We start from the raw sequence: 23,175 nt of genomic DNA on the forward strand, positions 1-23,175 counted from the left end.
CTACACCACGCACCAGGCTTCCAGTGCATCGCCAGAGCCCTGTTCCTCCTTCCCGCACTCGCCCTGAGGTGCGTGCCCTCAGCCCGGCACCTCCAGTTCCAGCACCACGCATCAGGCCTATAGTGCGTCTCAGCCGGCCAGAGTCTGCCGTCTGCCCAGCGGTGCCTGAACTGCCCGTCTGTCCAGCGGCGCCTGAACCGTCCGTCTGCCCAGCTCCGTCTGAGCCGTCCGTCTGCCCAGCGCCGTCTGAGCCGTCCGTCTGCCCAGCGCCGTCTGAGCCGTCCGTCTGCCCAGCGCCGTCTGAGCCGTCCGCCTGCCCAGCGCCGTCTGAGCCGTCCGTCTGCCCAGCGCCGTCTGAGCCGTCCGTCTGCCCAGCGCCGTCTGAGCCGTCCGTCTGCCCAGCGCCGTCTGAGCCGTCCGTCTGCCCAGCGCCGTCTGAGCCGTCCGTCTGCCCAGCGCCGTCTGAGCCGTCCGTCTGCCCAGCGCCGTCTGAGCCGTCCGTCTGCCCAGCGCCGTCTGAGCCGTCCGTCTGCCCAGCGCCGTCTGAGCCGTCCGTCTGCCCAGCGCCGTCTGAGCCGTCCGTCTGCCCAGCGCCGTCTGAGCCGTCCGTCTGCCCAGCGCCGTCTGAGCCGTCCGTCTGCCCAGCGCCGTCTGAGCCGTCCGTCAGTCAGGAGCTGCCAGAGCCGCCAGCCAGTCAGGAGCTGCCAGAGCCGCCAGCCAGTCAGGAGCTGCCAGAGCCGCCAGCCAGTCAGGAGCTGCCAGAGCCGCCAGCCAGTCAGGAGCTGCCAGAGCCGCCAGCCAGTCAGGAGCTGCCAGAGCCGCCAGCCAGTCAGGAGCTGCCAGAGACGCCAGCCAGTCAGGAGCTGCCAGAGACGCCAGCCAGTCAGGAGCTGCCAGCCAGTCAGGAGCTGCCAGCCAGTCAGGAGCTGCCAGCCAGTCAGGAGCTGCCAGCCAGTCAGGAGCTGCCCTCCAGTCATGAGCTGCCCTCCAGTCATGAGCTGCCCTCCAGTCATGAGCTGCCCTCCAGTCATGAGCTGCCCTCCAGTCATGAGCTGCCCTCCAGTCATGAGCTGCCCTCCAGTCATGAGCTGCCCTCCAGTCATGAGCTGCCACTCAGTCCGGAGCTGCCACTAGTCCGGAGTTGTCCCTCTGTCCTGAGCTACCTCTCTGTCCTGGGCTACCTCTTTGTCCTGAACTACCTCTCTGTCCTGAGTTGTCTCCTCTATTGTAGAGGGGAGTTGGTGAAGGTTCCTGGACCATGGTCGGGGGCGAGGGTCGCCACTCAAGGGACGCTAAGGAGGTGGACAAAGACAATGGTGGAGTGGTGCCCTCGTCCACCGCCGGAGCCGCCACCGCGGACAGATGCCCACCCAGACCCTCCCCTTGAGTTTTAGGGGTGCGCCCGGAGTTCGCACCTTGAGGGGGGGGGTTCTGTCACGTTCCTGACCTGTTTTCTGTTGTTTTGTATGTGTTTAGTTGGTCAGGACGTGAGCTGGGTGGGAATTCTATGTTGTGTGTCTAGTTTGTCTGTTTCTATGTCAGCCTAGTGTGGGTTCTCAATCAGAGACAGATGGTAGTCGTTGTCTCTGATTGAGACTCATATATAGGAGGCTTGTTTTGTGTTGGGTTTTTTGTGGGTGTTTGTTACCTGTCTCTGTGTTTGTGTTCTGCACCAGATAGGTCTGTATCGGTTTTGCACATTTGTTATTTTGTATGTTGTTTGTAGTGTTTCACTTGTTCTGGTATTAAACATGTTTAACACTAGCCGCGCTGCACTTTGGTCCTCTCCTTCACCCCTGGAAGAAAACCTTTACACATTGGGTAATACTGTTTACCCCGGTATGGTACAGAAACGGTATGATAGTATCAAATTTTATTGGTCACATACACATGGTTAGCAGATGTTAATGCGAGTGTAGTGAAATGCTTGTGCTTCTAGTTCCGACCGTACAGTAATATCTAACAAGTAAAAAATACTGCATAGTTTCCTAAGAACGCGAAGCGAGGCGACCATCTCTGTTGGCGCCATCTTGCCTTACTAAGATGAACATCTGGATACCGCTCAACCTTAAATATTGCAGTTGTCAATATTGCAATTTCGATGTGAATTTGATGAATTGTGCAGCTCTACTTGCCAGCCATGGATAGATGCCCTGGGTGAATGATACAGTACTCAATAAATATTGGAACAGCATTGATTCAGTGATTGTTAATCATGACATTCTGTTCTATCACCTCCTCTTTGCTATCTGGAAACAAACCGTTTTTAAATAAATACTTAATCATTTTGATGCATGTTTGTTTATTTCTAGATGTTAAAGCATGTCTGTTCCTCTACTCTGTTTGCAGTGCACATTCCATGCCATTTCACTCTTTTCCCCTAAGCCTGCTGTAACTCATCTTTTGACCCCTTTCCATTGATTTCAAAGCACACGTTTGCATATGTGTCAGTTGAGTTTCAATTACTTTAGCCAAACCAAATAATACACTACTGGGAATGTCTGACTGCTAGTGACTTGCTGTATAGGAAAGACGTCTGTAGTAATAACAAAGATGATTTGATGACACAAGGCGACAGTTGTTTGGACCCTTTCACTGTAACCTTGTTTAGCACTGTAGCCTAACTGAGGGAGATGTGCTAGTTCTGTTTGCCCTTATTATTTGGGTGCTGTACTGTTTGATTTGGATGCCTGCAGAGCTACATGGGTGAGCAGCGCAGCAGTGACTGACTGCAGAAGAAGTCAACTAGATCAGAGTATTGAGTTTCCTAATGGACTCACTGGCATTCTTCTCCCTTTTCAAAGAGCACGTGAGACAGCGTGGCCCATTAACATGCAGTCTCTGTCTGTAGTAAGATGAGCAGTGTTCTCAGCCACTGGACTAGCTGGGTAAATCCCAGGGCTTTTGAAGTCTTCTCTGTACCAACCTGCCAGTGCTTAAAATAACCTCAGGTGCAGTAAGAATATTCCCTTTTGTCCTCTTCGTCTTCACACTTTGCAGAAATTTTTATTGGTTTGAACTGTATATTTCATTGGTATGCACAGCATTGCTTATTTGCACATGAAAGGCAATGCTACATTGAATTCTATGGGGAAAGTTTAACACAAGTTTCTTCTGCAGCCAGATGCAGAAACTCTAGACACAACAGTGATTTTCAATTCATTAAAATGAAAGTTATATCCAACGTGAAACTAGAAAAAAGGCCATTATAATAGCTTTGTTAGGTGTGATGTTAACCCTAACCTATAATCATCACAGCTGAGCTTTGTGTTTATCTCTCACATTCTTTATAAAATCATCAGTTATTTTTCTGTCTGTGGCAGTCACTGATTTTTGCCCCCCCCCTCACCCCTGCCTCCGCATCCGGCATCTCTCATCCTGTTGTCGTGGTGACGTAAACCACACTATACTGGAGGGAGAAAACGATGGGTAGGTTACCATAGCTCGCAATTTAGTTATTTAGCATAATTTATACAGATGAGGATTGTGGTCATGACTCATGGCCTTATAAAAGCTCAGTGTATGCGTGTGCATTACAAGTCATGATGTAGATACGATTTTGATGCTGGATCCAAGCAGGAGGGTTTCATAAGTGTGCATGAGGTCCGCTGTAATCAGTTTGTCCCATTTATCACACCACATCCAGGTTACCCATGGGTTTCTTCTCACTTCTCCATTTTTAGACCTAATTGACATTATCGTTTGTATTCAAGGTCTAGTCACTATTCTAGTGGTTATGATTTGGAAGGGATAATACAGCAGAGCAGAAAATGACTGTCTTCTGTGTGATCCTCTGCTCACTGCAACCTACTCCCTGTCACCTGTTTACACCTGAGATGGAAGATTCCTACAACGTAGCCTAGCATCCCCTAGATCAGGGTTTCCCAAACTCAGTCTTGGGGGGCCCCCACTGGGTGCACTTTTTTTTTTCTTCCCTAGCACTACACAGCTGATTCAAATAACCAACTCATTATCAAGCTTTAACTATTTGAATCAGCTGTGTAGTGCTAGGCCAAAAAACAAAACGGGCCCCCAGGACCGAGTTTGGGAAACCTTGCCCTAGATCACGTGTCAAAATCATTCCACGGAGGGCCGAGTGTCTGCAGGTTTTCGCTCCTCCCTTGTACTTGATTGATTAATTAAGTCATGAATTAGTAAAGAACTCCCGTCACCTGGCTGTCTAGGTCTTAATTCAAAGGAAAACACAATAGATTTTAATATCTACCAGACACTCAGATTTTGTACCAGCCAAAACACACAAACTGATCAACATGTTTCTAAAACAATTACATGTATTACTAGTAAGCAGTGACTAAGGTGGTATATTGTTTAATTACATTTTTTGTGACCCGAGTCTTTTAACCAAAATATCACAGATGAGCCAAAAATGTTCACCTGCCTGTTTATGGGCGGTAGATAGGTTGCTAGAGCGAATCCCTGAGCTGACAAGGTACAAATCTGTCGTTCTGCCCCTGAACAAGGCAGTTAATCCACTGTTCCTAGGCCGTCATTGTAAATAAGAATTGTTCTAAACTGACTTGCCTAGTTAAATAAAAAAATACATTGAAAGGGCGGGAAGTTACCGTGGTAGCGTGACTAGTCATGTTTGTGCCTGTCACCAACCTTTTCTGAGTCAAATTGCAAGCTGTGATCTACTGCTCAGATTTTTTTTAAACATAAGCATATACAACATTAACCATTTTAAAAACAGTACTGTAGCAATGACGATTGTGCAGTAAGCTATAGACCCAATACATTATCACCGCATATTCGCTTTGCTTGAATTGCCCTGCCGATGCATTGTTCCGGACATTTTTTTTAAATTATATTTTGAAATTTGAGGTAGGCTATATGATCACACTGGTAATAGATCCATTGTTGTATTACTTGTGCGGCACAGCTGAGTGAGCATACATTTAAATAAATTAGCTTTTTATTTTACTGGGCTGATGGTGTCTGCATCATATACCAAGGTGGCTTAGCAGTTCAGACGTATTTTTCCGTGTTGTCGTGTCGTGTATATATATATTTACACCTTTTCTTCACATATCTTTTATTTATTTTATTATCCAAGAACTCAACTACAAAAGCTTTCCTGCAAAAGCTTTCCTGCAACCCGCTTCACCAATTACAATAAGTACTATTTACCTCAATCTGAAAATCCATCGTGGAAGATAGCCAGGGGCTAATTCAGAAGCTAGCCTGAAAGCTAATCCAGAAGCTACTCCGATAGCTAGCCAGAAGCTAATCTGTAGCTGCCCCGAAATTAGCCGGTTTGCTGGCTAGCGTTGGTGTTTCAGCTGCCCACGTTTTGCGGTCATCAGCTATTCCTCTAGCTCGATAATCTACCGGCACTTTTGTGCAACGCGACTCGGACCGGAGCATTCCGGGACTTTTTTTCTCTCAGTTTCCCCGGATTCCAACCGCAGCCTCTGGACACTTGCACCTTGATTTCGCAGCTAGCTAGCTGCATACCGTGTGACTATTGGCTTACGTCGACCCCGGAGCTAACTCAAATCATGCTGGAGCTAGCCAGCTGAGGAGTTCCATCACCATCCGGACCCGCTTCTTTGTTGCTGCTGCAGATACGGAACCCCACCGGGCCTTCACGACTGACTGCCGACGTTATCTGCCCGAGGGATTTATCCAACCGGCACCTCCGTCCCGGCGTTACCTGAACGCTCATCTGAGGCCCGCTAATCGTTAGCTGTCTTATCGGCTGCTATCTGAACAAAACCCCACTACACGGAACCTACTGACGGAAACGCACGAGGTATCTACAAACAGACCTCCATCCTATGCTGCTACCGATAGCCATATACCCGGCCAGCTGTCTGGATCGCCACGACCCCAACCAACCTCTACTCACTGGACCCTTATTTATCACTCGATTAAGCTTGCCTCTCCTTAATGTAAATATGCCTTGTCCATTGCTGTTCTGGTTAGTGTTTATTGGCTTATTTCACTGTAGAGATTCTAGCCCTGCTCTCTATACCATATCCAACCCTGCAGTTCCACCACCCACATATGCGATGACATCACCTGGTTTCAATGATGTCTCTAGAGACAAGATCTCTCTCATCATCACTCAATACCTAGGTTTACCTCCACTGTATTCACATCCTACCATACCTTTGTCTGTACATTATTCCTTTAAACTATTTTATCGCCCCCAGAAACTTCCTTTTACTCTCTGCTCTGGTAGCTCTAGGCGACCAATTCTCATAGCTTTTAGCCGTACCATTATCCTACTTCTCCTCTGTTCCTCTGGTGATGTAGAGGTGAATCCAGGCCCTGCAGTACCTGGCTCCACTCCTATTCCCCAGGCGCTCTCTTTTGATGACTTCTGTAACCGTAATAGCCTTGGCTTCATGCATGTTAACATTAGGAGCCTCCTCCCTAAGTTTGTTTTGTTCACTGCTTTAGCACACTCTACCAACCCGGATGTTTTAGCCGTGTCTGAATCCTGGCTTAGAAAGACCACCAAAAATTCAGACATTTTTATCCCCAATTACAATATTTTCAGACAAGATAGAACGGCCAAAGGGGGCGGTGTTGCAATCTACTGCAAAGACTGCCTGCAGAGTTCTGTTATACTATCCAGGTCTGTTCCCAAACAATTTGAAATTCTACTTTTAAAAATCCACCTCTCTAAAAACAAGTCTCTCACCGTTGCCGCCTGCTATAGACCACCCTCTGCCCCCAGCTGTGCTCTGGACACTATATGTGAACTGATTGCCCCCCATCTATCTTCAGAGCTCGTGCTGCTAGGCGACCTAAATTTGAACATGCTCAACACCCCAGCCACCCTACAATCTAAGCTTGATGCCCTCAATCTCACACAAATTATTAATGAACCTACCAGGTACCACCCCAATTCCGTAAACACGGGTACCCTCATAGATATCATCCTAACAAACTTGCCCTCCAAATACACCTCTGCTGTTTTTAACCAAGATCTCAGCGATCACTGCCTCATTGCCTGCATCCGTAATGGGTCAGCGGTCAAACGACCTCCACTCATCACTGTCAAACGCTCCCTGAAACACTTCAGCGAGCAGGCCTTCCTAATTGACCTGGCCGGGGTATCCTGGAAGGATATTGATCTCATCCCGTCAGTAGAGGATGCCTGGTCATTTTTTAAAAATGCCTTCCTCACCATCTTGAATAAGCATGCCCCATTCAAGAAATTTAGAACCAGGAACAGATATAGCCCTTGGTTCTCTCCTGACCTGACTGCCCTTAACCAACAGAAAAACATCCTATGGCGTTCTGCATTAGCATCGAACAGCCCCCGTGATATGCAACTTTTCAGGGAAGCCAGAAACCAATATACACAGGCAGTTAGAACAGCCAAGGCTAGCTTTTTCAAGCAGAAATTTGCTTCCTGCAACACAAATTCAAAAAAGTTCTGGGACACCGTAAAGTCCATGGAGAATAAGAACACCTCCTCCCAGCTTCCAACCGCCCTGAAGATAGGAAACACTGTCACCACCGACAAATCCACTATAATTGAGAATTTCAATAAGCATTTTTCTACGGCTGGCCATGCTTTCCACCTGGCTACCCCTACCCGGGACAACAGCACTGCCCTCCCCTCTGCTACTCGCCCAAGCCTTCCCCATTTCTCTTTCTCCCAAATACAGTCAGCTGATGTTCTTAATGAGCTGCAAAATCTGGACCCTTACAAATCAGCCGGGCTAGATAATCTGGACCCTTTCTTTCTAAAACTATCTGCTGAAATTGTTGCCACCCCTATTACTAGCCTCTTCAACCTCTCTTTCGTGTCGTCTGAGATCCCCAAAGATTGGAAAGCAGCTGCGGTTATCCCCCTCTTCAAAGGGGGGGACACCCTTGACCCTAACTGCTACAGACCTATATCTATCCTACCCTGCCTTTCTAAGGTCTTCGAAAGCCAAGTCAACAAACAGATTACCGACCATTTCGAATCACACCACACCTTCTCCGCTATGCAATCTGGTTTCAGAGCTGGTCATGGGTGCACCTCAGCCACGCTCAAGGTCATAAACGATATCGTAACCGCCATCGATAGGAAACAATACTGTGCAGCCGTATTCATTGACCTGGCCAAGGCTTTTGACTCTGTCAATCACCACATCCTCATTGGCAGACTCGACAGCCTTGGTTTCTCTAATGATTGCCTCGCCTGGTTCACCAACTACTTCTCTGATAGAGTTCAGTGTGTCAAATCGGAGGGTCTGTTGTCCGGGCCTCTGGCAGTCTCTATGGGGGTGCCACAGGGTTCAATTCTTGGACCGACTCTCTTCTCTGTTTACATCAATGATGTCGCTCTTGCTGCTGGTGATTCTCTGATCCACCTCTACGCAGACGACACTATTCTGTATACTTCTGGCCCTTCTTTTGACACTGTGTTAACAACCCTCCAGGCGAGCTTCAATGCCATACAACTCTCCTTCCGTGGCCTCCAACTGCTCTTAAATACAAGTAAAACCAAATGCATGCTCTTCAACCGATCGCTGCCTGCTCCTGCCCGCCTGTCCAACATCACTACTTTGGACGGCTCTGACTTAGAATATGTGGACAACTACAAATACCTAGGTGTCTGGTTAGACTGTAAACTCTCCTTCCAGACCCACATCAAACATCTCCAATCCAAAGTCAAATCTAGAATTGGCTTCCTATTCCGCAACAAAGCATCCTTTACTCATGCTGCCAAACATACCCTTGTAAAACTGACCATCCTACCAATCCTCGACTTCGGTGATGTCATTTACAAAATAGCCTCCAAAACCCTACTCAATAAATTGGATGCAGTCTATCACAGTGCCATCCGTTTTGTCACCAAAGCCCCATATACTACCCACCACTGCGACCTGTACACTCTCGTTGGCTGGCCCTCGCTTCATACTCGTCGCCAAACCCATTGGTTCCAGGTCATCTACAAGACCCTGCTAGGTAAAGTCCCCCCTTATCTCAGCTCGCTGGTCACCATAGCAGCACCTACCCGTAGCACGCGCTCCAGCAGGTATATCTCTCTAGTCACCCCCAAAACCAATTCTTCCTTTGGACGCCTCTCCTTCCAGTTCTCTGCTGCCAATGACTGGAACGAACTACAAAAATCTCTGAAACTGGAAACACCTATCTCCCTCACTAGCTTTAAGCACCAGCTGTCAGAGCAGCTCATAGATTACTGCACCTGTACATAACCCATCTACAATTTAGCCCAAACAACTACCTCTTTACCTACTGTATTTATTTATTAATTTATTTTGCTCCTTTGCACCCCATTATTTCTGTCTCTACTTTGCACTTTCTTCCAATGCAAACCAACCATTCCAGTGTTTTTTTTAGTTTTTATTTTACTTGCTGTGTTGTACTCACTTCGCCTCCATGGCCTTTTTATATTTTTATTTATTTATACATATATCTGTTTGCCTTCACCTCCCTTATCTCACCTCACTTGCTCACATTGTATATAGACTTATTTTTTTATCTTTTTCACTGTATTATTGACTATATGTTTGTTTTTACTCCATGTGTAACTATGTGTTGTTGTATGTGTCGAACTGCTTTGCTTTATCTTGGCCAGGTCGCAATTGTAAATGAGAACGTGTTCTCAATTTGCCTACCTGGTTAAATAAAGGTTAAATAAAAAAAATAAAAAAAATAAATCTGATGGTCAGTCTCAGCGGAGGGAGAGAGCAGCAGAGTGAGGGTCCACCCCTCAACATCCCTCCGCTCTCCCTTTCCTCCACTGACACTGACCAAAAAGGGACACCGTCTTCCAGTTGATGGGGAAACTTGTCGCACTGCTTTATTTAATGCTAAAATTTTGTTACTCCTATGAACAGAGAGTGAAATATTTCTCGATATTAAAAAATAACCAAACTGCTAATAATAACAGCAACGCAAGCCTATAAATACACTTGCCTACTCATTCATTACTGCTGCACTGCTTGTTGTAGAGCTGAGTGGAAATAGGAAGAATGCACATTTCATGGCTTATAAAAGTGTTGAATACAAAGTGTTGACAGTGCAGAGTTTATAACTTAAAGATCAACTCACTGGGCTCCCGAGTGGCGCAGCGGTCTAAGGTACTGCATCTCATTGAAATAGGCATCACTACAGTCCCTGGTTCAAATCCAGGCTGAATCACATCTGGCCTTGATTGGGAGTCTCATAGGGCGGTGGCTGGATTTGGTCGTCATTGTAAATAAAAATTGGTTCTTAATTGAATTGCCTGGTTAAATAAATAAAAACAGATATTTTCTGTATTCCTTGACAGTTTCTCTCTAGCGATGGTTTTAAAGATTTTGAAATCTCACAGTATCAATTTTTCTGTTGCTTTCTTTTATGCCTTCTAAATTACTGCAGACACAGTGATCTGAACCATCCGATTGGCCAGCGGTAGACCTATAGTGCACTTGATTTGCTCTCTGGGCACGCAGGGAAGGCAGAGTTTGTACCTTCAGACACATGAAATTGTTCAAAATGGCAACAGTTTGCCTATCCGGCGCATGAATCGGGTGCACCTAATGCCAACAGCTCAAGACGAATAAAAAATATAGGACACAAGGCATTATTGTTTTTACATAAATGTTTGGCGATCGACTAGGTTGGTGACCACAGGACTAGTAGCAGCGTTGTCTTCTCTTCCCTAGCAGTTGAAACTCAAACATAGAAAAACAACCTAGCTGCTAAACAAAACAGTGTAAATAGCCAAGAAACACAAGGACAAAGTCTCACTTTAGTAGACTTTCGTTTCAAGTAAATTAGACCAACTTTTATGCTTGTGCACTTCTAAAATTGTATCTTTCACTTATTTCTTCACCTGAGTATAGACCCCATCCAGGCAGTGTTGCAGCGCAAGGGGGAAGGGGGATGCTGGGCTATATAGGATTCGTAGTTCTTTGACTGTGCGATTCATTCACCAGCTATAAAACAAAACGTCAGAAATATATTTGAGAACAGCTTCTCCAGCATTTATTTTACTAAAAATGTGATAATACTTGACTATTTTTATTCACAAATGCTCGAATTGTGGAGCTCTGACCAACCGCCAACGTGGCTGGTAAAATATTTTACCCTCCAATGCCAAAATCTACCCACATTTGGCATGTGGGGGGTGTTAATTTTGTCATTTTAAAAGGTGCTACACAGGATTTATTTTTATTTCTGCATTGTAATTTCATAAAATATCTATCTGCAGTAATAGTGGAATGATATTTCACAGTATTACTTACCTGCCAGTGTTGTGATTGGCTGTGATATTTGCCTATTGATTTCTCCCGCTGGAGAGTCATCTCTTTGCAAAATGGGAAAGCTGTTCTGACTTTGTGGCGGTATTATCTAGTGGCATTCGCTTTGTCTTTTCCTGGTAGATAAAATGCTACGCTGTTCGCTCAATTTCAGTTTGTGAGAAAACAAGCACTGAATAATGTAGGGAATCCTTGTACCATCTACATCGCTGTGAAATATATTTTCAATAACCCAAAAATATATTTGAAGCTGATGGACCAAAACTGAAAATAAAGGGTCAAGCGTAAGTCTCCGACATGTTACGGGGAAATAGGATAAGATTTTGTTAGAATGTAGCCTATTGCAAGATATTTCACAGCAATTTATATGGTTCAATGAATCCTTACACTATTCAGTGCTTGTTTTCAGATGCCACTCCGGCCGGAGAAATCAATTGGCGAATATCACAACACTGTAATACTGTGAAACACAATCATTCCACTATTTTTATTTTATTAACTATGCAAGTCAGTTATGAACAAATTATTATTTACAATGACAGCCTACCCCATCCAAACCCAGACCAGTTGTGCGCCACCCTATGGGACTCCCAATCATGGCCAGATACGATACAGCCTGGATTCAAACCAGGGACTATAGTGACGCCTCTTGCATTGAGATGCAGGGACCTGGGCGTTACTCGTGTGGGTGGGAGGATCTGCTAGTCGTGTTTTGAGAGGATTCGTTATAATATCTTGCTGTTTCTGCCATTTAATTTACTTTGGACTTATTTGAACAAATTTGTGAGGGGGTATTTTGTGTCCTTCCATTGTTTTCCCTCACCTGTACCTCTGACCATTGTCTCATTAGTACTCTGCTCAGAGTTATGCCCTCCTTACCAAGAAGTCCGGCCATATCTCAAACACTTCAGTGCCACCTGCTGCATTTACAGACTAAGTCAAGGAATAATATGGAGCTTCGGCTCTCGAAGAAACAATGATAGCCCTCAAACTTATTTAGAGAGGCAATTTCATTAAAATGTGATAATAATAAAAAGATGATCAGAACAGGAGATGACCTACACAGAACTGATAAGCTGCTTTCAAACCCCATCTCAGTAATTGCAGAAGGGACCATCCATGGTCTGAATCTGACTTTGAAACCAGTCTGGCTGTAAGCAGTCTTCATATGATACACAACGAATGGTGGAAACGAACAAGGCTACACGGAGTCTGCTGCAATGCTCTCAGGTACTTTTTCTCAGAGCAAAGGGTCTTTATTTTGTTCCAATGTTTTTATGTATAATTCCTGATATAAGAAGCTTTACAGCTAGTGGTGGAAACCTGTAGGAGTTGCTGCTGTTGATCTGTGTTGAGCTGTGCTGTATGGTGGGTCTATTGCAGTTGGAGGGTTTGGTTGGTTTGTTTGTTTGTTAAATCCCCCAGGGAGCCTCGTTATTAATGACTCAGAGCAGGATTTGACTAGAAATCCCTGCGGTGGGATCCTGAGAAGAAAATACCATTGTGGTGAGCTATGTTATCAGTAGATCAGCTGACTTATCCAGACTAACCATTGTTTTGTGGCAACCTTGTAGCCAGGGTCTGAGTTTTACTGAGTTCTGGGCTTTTAGGAAACTTGAATGCTCATTTACTGCATTTCTAAACAATTTAAAATATATAAAATGCTATTTGGAAAACAGCAAAAAGAAGAAACAAGTATTGCAGCCATTATCACATTGTTGATCAACTGTGGTGAATGAAGCAACCAAACACAGCCTATTAGCTATACAACTATCTGCTACACATTAACTCTGCACTGGGATTAAAAACTATAATTTAATAAGTACAGAGGGATCTGTTTGCAGAAAAGGTATTTTATTAACAAAAGTTTGCTTTACAAAACTTTTTGTTGTTGAAGTTTTATAGCTAATTTCCTGCAATTCTACACATTTTGCCATGACTTATGCCATGTTAATATGATATCTGAGTGAGAGTGACTAACAAAATCAATGGGGGCCCCCTTGAGGTCAGGGCCCCTGTCCCCTCTCATTGAAGACATGGAAGTTCAAGGTCGACCGCGGTACTGCATAGTCTTGTTAACACTAGCCTCTCTACGTCCTTGACTTGAGTTCTGGAACGGCGCCTTGATGTGTCGGCACAAAGTGATGATAAGGAAGAGACTGTGCCCTCAGACTTCAAGGTTGAATGAATCAGGATCTATTGTTTTACATAGAACCGTCCCAGCCCTTCCGCTTCAAGCCAGCACTTCCAGGATAAGCAAACACACACAGTAGCTAGCACAACCCTTCGGAGTTTGGGCATCGTTTGCTGCTAACATGAATAGAGCACACAAATCATCACACACATTTTCAAAACATTATAACAACTTGTCTATACTAAAACAAGTGACATATTAGACAACTGCAACCTGTTAAACATTACGATCTTGCGGCTAGCAAGTAGCAACTAATGAAAAAAAAAAGAAGTTGCAACTAATGTTACCTAGCATTGTTCAGCCCATAGAAAGCCAGCCAGCTAATTACCAGCTAGCTTGCTATCAACTCAAAATCGTCTAGCTAATCAAATGTATGTGTTAATTTATAACCAACTAGTTATAGGCTGAACATTTCCTTACCCCACTGAAGTTATTCATTTTCCTTTTCAGAATGTCCTCTGTTTACATAGTAGGGCAATGATGTGAACTGGGCGGCAGGTAGCCTAGTGGTTAGACTAGTAACCGAAAGGTTTCAAGATCGAATCCCCGAGCTGATAAGGTAAAAATCTGTCGTTCTGCCCAGAACAAGGCAGTTAACCCACTGTTTCTAGGCTGTCATTGTAAATAAGAATTTGTTATTAACTGACTTGTCTACTTAAATGAAGGTAAAATGAAGTGTATGTTCAATTCTGGTAAGTTTCCTCGCTGCCCCCTAATTTATGGCAATGCATGAACATGAAGTACCCTAAACATTAATAGATCATAGTCTGGCTCCAAAATATACAGCAAGAATGAACAACAAAACCAAAAGGGATATGAATAATCTTTCATCAAGTCAACCTAAAATGTATATCTAATGCAACATTTACTAATGTAAAGATAAAGAAAAGAGAGCATGCACAAAATGTACTTTATTTTACAGGATGATATATAATGTGTGAAGAAAATAGGGAATGACTGTGAAATGTGAAGGTGTAGACTCAGTGAAGGTGTCTCATCCCTCTCTGTACCCTGGTGTAGTGGACCAATTCTTGTTCAGCCTTGTAGCATGGTTATGATTCACCCTGCATCCCACTGCTGGCTTGCCTATGAAGCTAAGCAGGGTAGCTCCTGGTTGGTCCTTGGATGGGAGACCAGATGCTGCTGAGAAGTGTTGTTGGAGGGCCAGTAGGAGGCACTCTTTCCTCTGGTTAAAAAAAAAATATCCCAGGGTGGTGATTGGGGACATTTCCTTGTGTAAGGTGTTGTCTTTTAAATGGGACGTTAAATGGGTGTCCTGCCTCTGGTTACTACAGATCCCATGGCACTTATCGTAAGAGTTGGGGTGTCCTGCCTAAATTCCCAATCTGGCCACCTAATCATCCCCAGCATCCAATTGGCTCATTCATCCCCCTGCTGTAAATGAGAATGTTCTCAGTCAACTTACCTGGTAAAATAAGATACAAAAAAATAGCTGATCTCCTGTAAATAGTGAAAGGACATTTAGATGTCTATGGGACAGTTTACAAACATAACATTGTAAAACACTCAGTGGGCTATGAGGTTTCCAACTTGAGACCCTATGGAGGATGAATGACCCGTCGAATTACAGAAACCCTGCACTTGTTCATATGAATTTGAGACTAAAAGGGGGGGAACAACTGCAATTGGACAATAGAACAAATAAGGCTGAGCTTGCTTTATGCAGTTTCCATCGTCTAGTAGTATGCACCTGTAATTAAAGTTATTCACAGAGTATACATGAGTATTGACCATTTTAAAAGGTTCTATGTAAATCTATATAAATCAGAATTAAACAACCATTTGACTGATCCTACAGCCTTCTTAGACTCAACAACCCTTAAGAAATTATCAGTTGACAAAAAAGAATAACGGAGATCACCCAAAAACAAATATTAGACACTGTTAAAAGATTTGCGTGGGAAAAAAGCCCCAGGAATGGCCGGCTTTCCCATAGAATTTTCTTTAATATTTTGGGACAAAGTAGTGCCCCTATTTACACAAATGACAGCACACATGTCACTCAGTTCAGTGCTTCCTAGTTCCATGTATCAAACAGTTATTTCAGTTATAATAAAACCAGGAACATCTGGAGAGTCCCCTGCTGCTTACAGACCCAGTTTAATAAATTGTCACAATGAAGTTATTGTAAAGCTCGTAAGCAATACAATGGCAAAAGTCTTACCAGACCTCCAAGATGGCGTAGCAGTGGGATGTCTGTTTTGATTGTCTTGTCCGTCCCTTGTATATATCATTTTCTTTGTATATATATTTTTTTTATCTCATTTTCTATCTACGGACTGAACATACTCTCCTGCAACCCGCCTCTTCTACATTTGCACACACTACATAGATTTTTCGATTTCTTTTTTTGTGTGTTATTGACTAAGTTTCTTTTTGTGTAACTGTGTTGTTGTTTTTGTCGCACCACTTTGCTTTATCTTGGCCAAGTGGCAGTTGTAAATGAGAACTTGTTCTCAACTGGCCAACCTGGTTAAATAAAAAAAATAAAAACCTGATACATATAATTCAAAAAGGGTTTACTAAGAATGGACCCAAACGAATACAAGAACATGTTTCAGTTTAATACAATACGCTAAGAAATGAGATATAGATCTATCAATAATGGCTGTTGATGCCGAAAAGGCTTTTGAACGTCTTGAATGGCCTTTTCTATTCAAAAATTATAAAGCTTTCAACTTTCCAGCTGAAATAATAAATAAATAAAACTATTATATAAATGTCTTGAAGAAATATAAACAAATAATACATCTGACGAAATTGCTTTAAAAAGGGGCACAAGACAGGGTTGTCCTTTCTGACCCCTCCTGTTTGCACTGGCAATTTTACCGCTTGCAGAAATAATTAGAGGATCCAAACGTAACAGGTATCAGTATTGGATATCATGAATATAACCTAAACTTATTTGCAGATGATCTCCTGATATACCTGACCAATATTGAAAACTCGATGCACCCCTTGCTAAATTAAAACAATTCTGAATACAAAAAAAAATTACATTTACGTTGAATAAAACTAAATAATGGCAATAAGAAAAATAATAACTAATCTACAGCAATCCTTTAAATGGACCACAAAAATATTAAATACTTAGGATGCTTAATAAGTGACAACAAATATATAAAAATAACTTTATCCCATTACTCAACAATATGAAAGCAGATCTAATTAAAAATGGAACAATCTTCCCATAAATCTTACAGGTAGAATAAAGCTCTTCAGAATGGCTTGGCTCGCAAAGTTTTATATTTGTTCTTGGTATTACCAATTACCCCCACCGAAGACATTCTTTAAAAAGTATACTCGTCATAAGACTTAATATTGGCAAATAAAACTCATAAAATATAAAGGAAAGTTTTACATCTTCCTAAGTCTGAGGGTGGTTTTAACCTTCCAGACTTGGAATTGTATCAATTCGCTAAGGCTTTTACTTGCACTAAAGAGAGGAGCAACATGTGCATGCTCATCCCCAGAATGTTTTCACGTGTCTATTTTCAAAGGATAAAGCTAAAAACATTAACAGCTTAATAGTTAACAACACTATAACAATATGGAAGAAAATGACACGTTATTCTACAGGAACCAATATCACTCCCTAAAAGCACAACCCTATGGAACAATCTTTGGATATCTTTTCAGAATTCACGGATAAATTGGTCCACATGGAAAACTAAAGGCATAGAAACAGTAAATGACTTGGTAATAGGAAATACATTTATTTCAATTAAAGAATTAAAAATCCATTTTGGACTGATCAAGGTACATATTTCCAAGTACATGCAACTTAAATGTTTTATATCACAATTTCGATGTGAAATCTTTTTGACATCAGAGCAATCTTAAGGGAATCATATTTGAGTCAGAGAAAGGATATTCATGTAATAGGTAAGATATACAAAACCTTGCAGAGAGCCTATCCAACTGACAATCTCTTCGAAAAAATATAAACTATTGGAACCAAGACAAAAAATAACTGATATTGGCACAAGATGGAGGGAATGTTGGAACATAACTTACAAACTACAGTTATTGAAAATTCACACTTAATCCAGTATAAACTAATGTATATAATTGATTTTACAAGAGACAAAATTCACAAATTCTACAGCACAATCAATGGCAGCCATGTCTTAAGTGTAAAACTAGCAATGACTCAATAATCCATGCCTTCAGGGAATGTTATAAAGTCCAAAAGTTATGGGCGGAGCTATAAAGTTTGCTGTCAGAAGTATTACAATGTAAATGTACTTTTTAATCCGTCTGTCTGCGTATTTCAAGACATGGCATATTTCAAGACATGGCATATGAGGGTGCAGTGAGATACCCGATGGGTTGGATGATACTTTTCTCGTCAATCATCTTGAAAAAAACATAGATAACTGGAAATCAACCAATCCGCCATCGTTAACACTATGTATAGCTCAAATGCTTTATTATCTAAATGTTGAAAATGCGTGGGCGATGGAGACACTAAATGGTGCAGTTTGTGGCCATGTGGCAGAGAGTGATGCGGGCACTGGAGATGTGGGTGTGAGCAGGCAGGTCTGGGCAGTGGTGATGTTGTGGATGTTTGTATGTGTTTGTATTGTGTCGTAAACAATTTAATTGCTTCTAATACACCAGATGTACACTGAGTGTACAAAATATTAGGAACACCCTCCTAATATTGCGTTGTTGTATCCCCATTTTGCCCTCAGAACAGCCTCAATTCTTTGGGGTATGGACTCGTTCAACAGTGTGCTGCCCATGTTGACTCCCATGTTTCCCACAGTTGTCAAATTGGCTTGATGTCCTTTGGGTGGTTGACCATTCTTGATACACACGGGAAACTGTATGTCATAGAAAGAGCAGGTGTTCCTAATGTTTTGTACACTCAGTGTATGGCCTTGAACCGATTATTTTTAAATCGCAGTGATAAGGATAATTTAGTCCGGTCGGCCTTCAACTTGATATGTAGCTACGGCCGTGTTTGGTAGTCACATTGCCACAACTTGGAAATAAGTCATGATACTATTATATACTTCTGTATATCATTATCAGTGCCCTGCCTCTAATTCCTCCTTCCCAGTTATCCAATGTCTCCCTCCTATTCGGCTACTTTTAAAAGAAGATATGGTATTCAGTTCAATGCTCTCCTATTTTAGAGGGGAAACTGAACAGAATCTGTATTCATGCCGTTTGCCATTGGCTGTGTTCTTCCTGGTTGCCATGACAGCAGTTGTGAGAGCAGGGTGGCTGTTGTCACAGGTTGTTTGTGCAGCTCTTGTGTTTATGAGTGGTCCTCAAAACATGCCAGAAGATACCGACCATTTACACTGAGCTGCACTGGGGACACAACGTAATCATGGTTACTTTAAGACACCTTGGAGCCGGCATGAGATATGGGTCGGAAAACGTACTTCAGTGCAGGGATGGGATATGCCACTGTACTTTAAATGTTACCTTTATCTACATTGATGCATTGAGAAGGTACAATTTGGAGTAAAGTGGCGTGTTCCATCCCTGCATTGAGGTATGTTTTCGGACCCATGTCTCACACCGGCTCCACGGTGTCTTAATGTAACCATAATTGTGTTCAGACCCCGTAGGGTCGGTGTCTTCTGGCAACACAGAGAAGTAAGACCTCCACAGGACACTGCTCTAGCATAAAGCCAGCGTAATAGTACCATCTGACAGTGTAAACAGTGAGATGGTATCAGCTATGATGACTCAACCTATTTCTACGGTGGTTCTATGTCTGGGACATTTTCCCTCCAGGGAAGCAGATATGCATTTCTCAGTGTTCTATCTGCGCTCTATCTACAGTATCTGTACAGAGGAAAGATTCTACTGCAGATGGGCACTCAAGGTCAGGCGCTCCTCTCCTTATTTCCACACTCTGTCTTTATCTTTCTCAGTCTGCCGGTGATGCCCCGACAACACCCAAGTACACCAAGGATAACCACGACATCTTCTTCCCTGCCTCTCTGCCAACCCCAGTCTTGCTCAGCCACACTGCCTGCCACCCTCTGTCCATCCAGATCCAGGACAGACAAGCCAAACTCCAGTACGAGCCCCTGGGCAAGGTGCCCAGACCTCCAGCCAGCGGCTCCCACGAGCAGCCCCAGCACAGGAGAGCCCCCCTGCCCATCCACCCTGCTTCAACTATGGCCTTCAACCCCCAAACAGGTCAGTTTCATCCCTCATCTCAGTACATTTCACAATGCACAGCAGTGAAACTGCCTGTTCTGTTTGAAAACACTCAAGCAGTTTAAAGTATGCTGCTACAAAGAGGACATGATCATCAAACATTTTAAATACAATTGCGTAGTTCCTCTTTGGAGAATAGTGTAATGTGAATTGATTTGTAACACCTGTAGTAATTACGCTGCAAACTGGTTGTGTTCACTGTGCTGTATCTGCAGTTGATGATTCCCTGCGTGGTACCTGCTGCTCTTGGGGAGAAGGATAAATGAGACTGTCTAAGCTGCTCTCTCTTGCTGTAATTATATAGACAGACAGCAGGGGGCACACTTGCCCACTCAGAGCTGTGTTACGTAACTACTGTACACTATGAACTGGTTGAATGGTTTCTGTTTTAGTAAGTCACTTGTCTCCCTAGTACATAGTACATCTGTTGACACTTACAGATGGAAGTGTATAAAATAATGATTTGTCTTTAACTTGGAACACTGTTCTCCTGATGATGCATTGTTTCTGTATGACACAACTATGTCAAGCCTCTTTAGTTTACAATCCTGATTGTTGAGTACATTAAATATTTAAGGATTCAAGAAGGATATCATCCACACACACACACACATACATGAGGTTAAGGTGATCAGTGCTCAGCATCGGGCAGCTTGGCACTGCAATCTACCAATGGTTTCCCAGGCAACCTGAATGAAGAGTTTCGGTAGAGAGGGAGTGGGATTATTGTATTTACTGTCAGTGCTGCTATTGTACGTTGCCACATGGGGATGTTATTCTCACAGGCAGGCAGGCTGAGGCATTACCTTCCCTCATATCCTATCTGCCTCCAGCGTTCATTGTGGGGTCTGTTATGGCAGCCTGGAACAATATTTGAAACCAGTGTTTGTGTATAGAAATGACATTTATGTTCCAGTAACCTCATGTTAATGTTGGTCATTACAAACATCGTTGTTATAGTATAGTGCACTGCATATTAAATCAGTCTGAAATTAAATGGATTATTCTGCTAACCCCAGAAGTATGAGTGAGAACCTGTCATCTTGTCTTTCTTCTCTATGCTGGTGTGTTTGGATGATGTATGGATTGTGACCCAGCCAGGTCATGTGACGTGGTTGTTTCTCCAGATGAACTTGAGGAGCCCGCAGAGGGACTGTCCTACAGACAGCAGGAGTCTCATCTTTGCCAACAGATGAAGCTGGCCACTGTGTCCCCAGGGCAGGAGGCTGCAGGCTGGCACCATGACGAGCCTGCTTCCTGTAGTACCACACAACCCTGCTCAGGTAAGAACATTTACAACCAGGAAATACCAAGCGGGAAAGTAAGAATTCTAGTAAGTGGAGGAGAGGATTCTTGTTAGACGTTCTCATAATGTTTCTATATCTCTAATGTTCAGACGAGCAGCTGTATGGCAGCAATGAGCAGTCTAAGATGTTGGACCCCAGTCGTGTCCGCTCCCGCATCCCCCCCAACATGCCAAAGCTCTTCATCCCCTCCACCAAGTTCCCCCCGGAAATTACCGTCACCCCGCCTACACCCACCCTGCTCTCCCCCAAAGGAAGTATCTCAGAGGAAACCAAGCAGAGACTCAAGGTACTTTCCCGCTTCCTCTCTCTTTCCCCTTCTATCGATTCCATCAATTGATCTATCTCTGGCCACTTTCTATCTTTTCACGCTGTCTGTTAAACTGTTTGTCAATCAGACTAAACCCCTCCTGTTCTTTGTCCCCTGTTCCTGTTCCTATCCCCTGTGCAGAACGTGATCCTGTCCTCCCAGTCGGCGGCCACAGTGAAGAAGGAGACGCTGAGCCAGCCAGCCCTGGAGGTGCAGGAGACCTCCAGCCAGGAATCCTCTCTGGAGAGTGAATCAGACGATGGCGATGAGGAGGATGATTACATGGACATCTGAGCTACTGACCAGCTGTGCCCCTCCCCCCACCCCATTGTCCCCTTCTCACAGCTACAAGAGTGAACAAACCCAGGCTGCTCATTTGAGCTAGACCTGACTACCACCAACCCTTCCACCTTGTCTTGAAACAATGGAATGGTACATGTCACTGCAGCTAGTGTCTCTGTGTTGGTGCAGTTGGTCTATCTTGTATTGAATGGGAAAAAGCTCTAGAAAGTCACACTGTGGATGACTTTTTAGTTCAACAACAATTTAGCAAAGTGCCATTTTACACTCATCACACCTGCCAGGTAGCCACGGTCTCCATAGTCTTTCACATGAAAATGGGAAAGGGTGTAGAATGATGACCAACACTTACTGTAAGTTACATGGTAAGAATTTGTGGATTGTTGCTATGCAGACACATTCTTAGCCTGCAATGCAATTGGCATCCTTGGCTGTGATTATGCATCTTTCACAAGTAATGGGGACAAAAATTCAGCCTGCTTTTACTATATTTCAACTGCAGCTACATCCTTGTTGGTGGGATGCAACATCCTACACCGAGGTACTTCAACATATGTGCCATGGCAACATATGACTCTTGCCAGCCAACTTTTGTCCATACACATTGATATAAGAACCTAAACTGCAAGAAACCCACATTTGTGTGTGACCTGTAATTTCATGGACACTACGATTTACTGAGGACCATCAGCTGCAAACCAGGCTTTTATATGGGCCTCCTAACGCAATGTTGAGGAACCTACTTCTCCAAAGCTTATTAATAACCTGTAGCAGATTGGACATGTTTGCACTTTCACGTGTGATGTCTTTGATTCGTCTTTTGTTTGTTCTATTTTTGTACTCCACTGTATTATTTCAAGTCTCGTTTGATTTTGTCCTTTGTTTCTGTGTGGATTTGTAGCTTGGAGAAGTCTTTACCAGGAAGAGGTCTTGTCACCAGCATTGCTCAGGATAATAGACAGAGAGATGTTTTGGATTAGCCTGAATTAGCTTTTGTACATCACACTTAAAACATATTTTCCAATGAGGCAACTCTTATAGGGTTCGGGTGTTTATTTAGCATTTGGGTCAAGTACATCTCCATTCTAGTCAATTTAGGAAACAAATTCAATTTAACTTAATCAGTTGTGCTTCAGTTAATTAACTGAATTCACTGGCATTGTAAGGGAAGGTGTGGATGTTCCTAATTCAGACAAAATGCCTTCGATGGATCAGTTTTGGTAAATAGGTTTAAATTCAAAGTAAAGTCGGAAAGGGGATAGCTAGTCAGTTGTACAGAAGACAATATAATGTTTTTTACAGATTGTTTTCTATAAAAAGAAGGATATGTTTATTGTCAAAAACAAGACTTTTTAAAAAGGAAGAAATTATGAATTAATAATTGTAAAGGACATTGCCCAAACAAGTCTTGCTTGACTGCCTGTAAATGGATGTTTGTATTTTTTGGTGTAAAATACTGTTTTGTATTTCTACTGCTGAGCTTCTTATGGGAATATAGAATGGCTGAAAGGTGACTTTGGGTTCAAGGCTTTTCTTCTGCTCTTCAACCTTAGCTCAGGCTGGGGAGTTGTTCTCTACATATTGACTTGCCACATTAAAGATGTCACAACAAAAATA

General features: G+C 43.3%; 1 pseudogene; it reads left to right on the top strand.

Annotated features, from left to right (window-relative positions):
- The window catches only part of LOC129825900 (calcineurin-binding protein cabin-1-like), a 100,113-nt pseudogene extending 76,938 nt beyond the window's left edge, over positions 1-23,175 (top strand).

The sequence above is a fragment of the Salvelinus fontinalis genome, chromosome 28, assembly GCF_029448725.1.
Source record: "Salvelinus fontinalis isolate EN_2023a chromosome 28, ASM2944872v1, whole genome shotgun sequence".
Lineage (NCBI taxonomy): Eukaryota > Metazoa > Chordata > Actinopteri > Salmoniformes > Salmonidae > Salvelinus > Salvelinus fontinalis.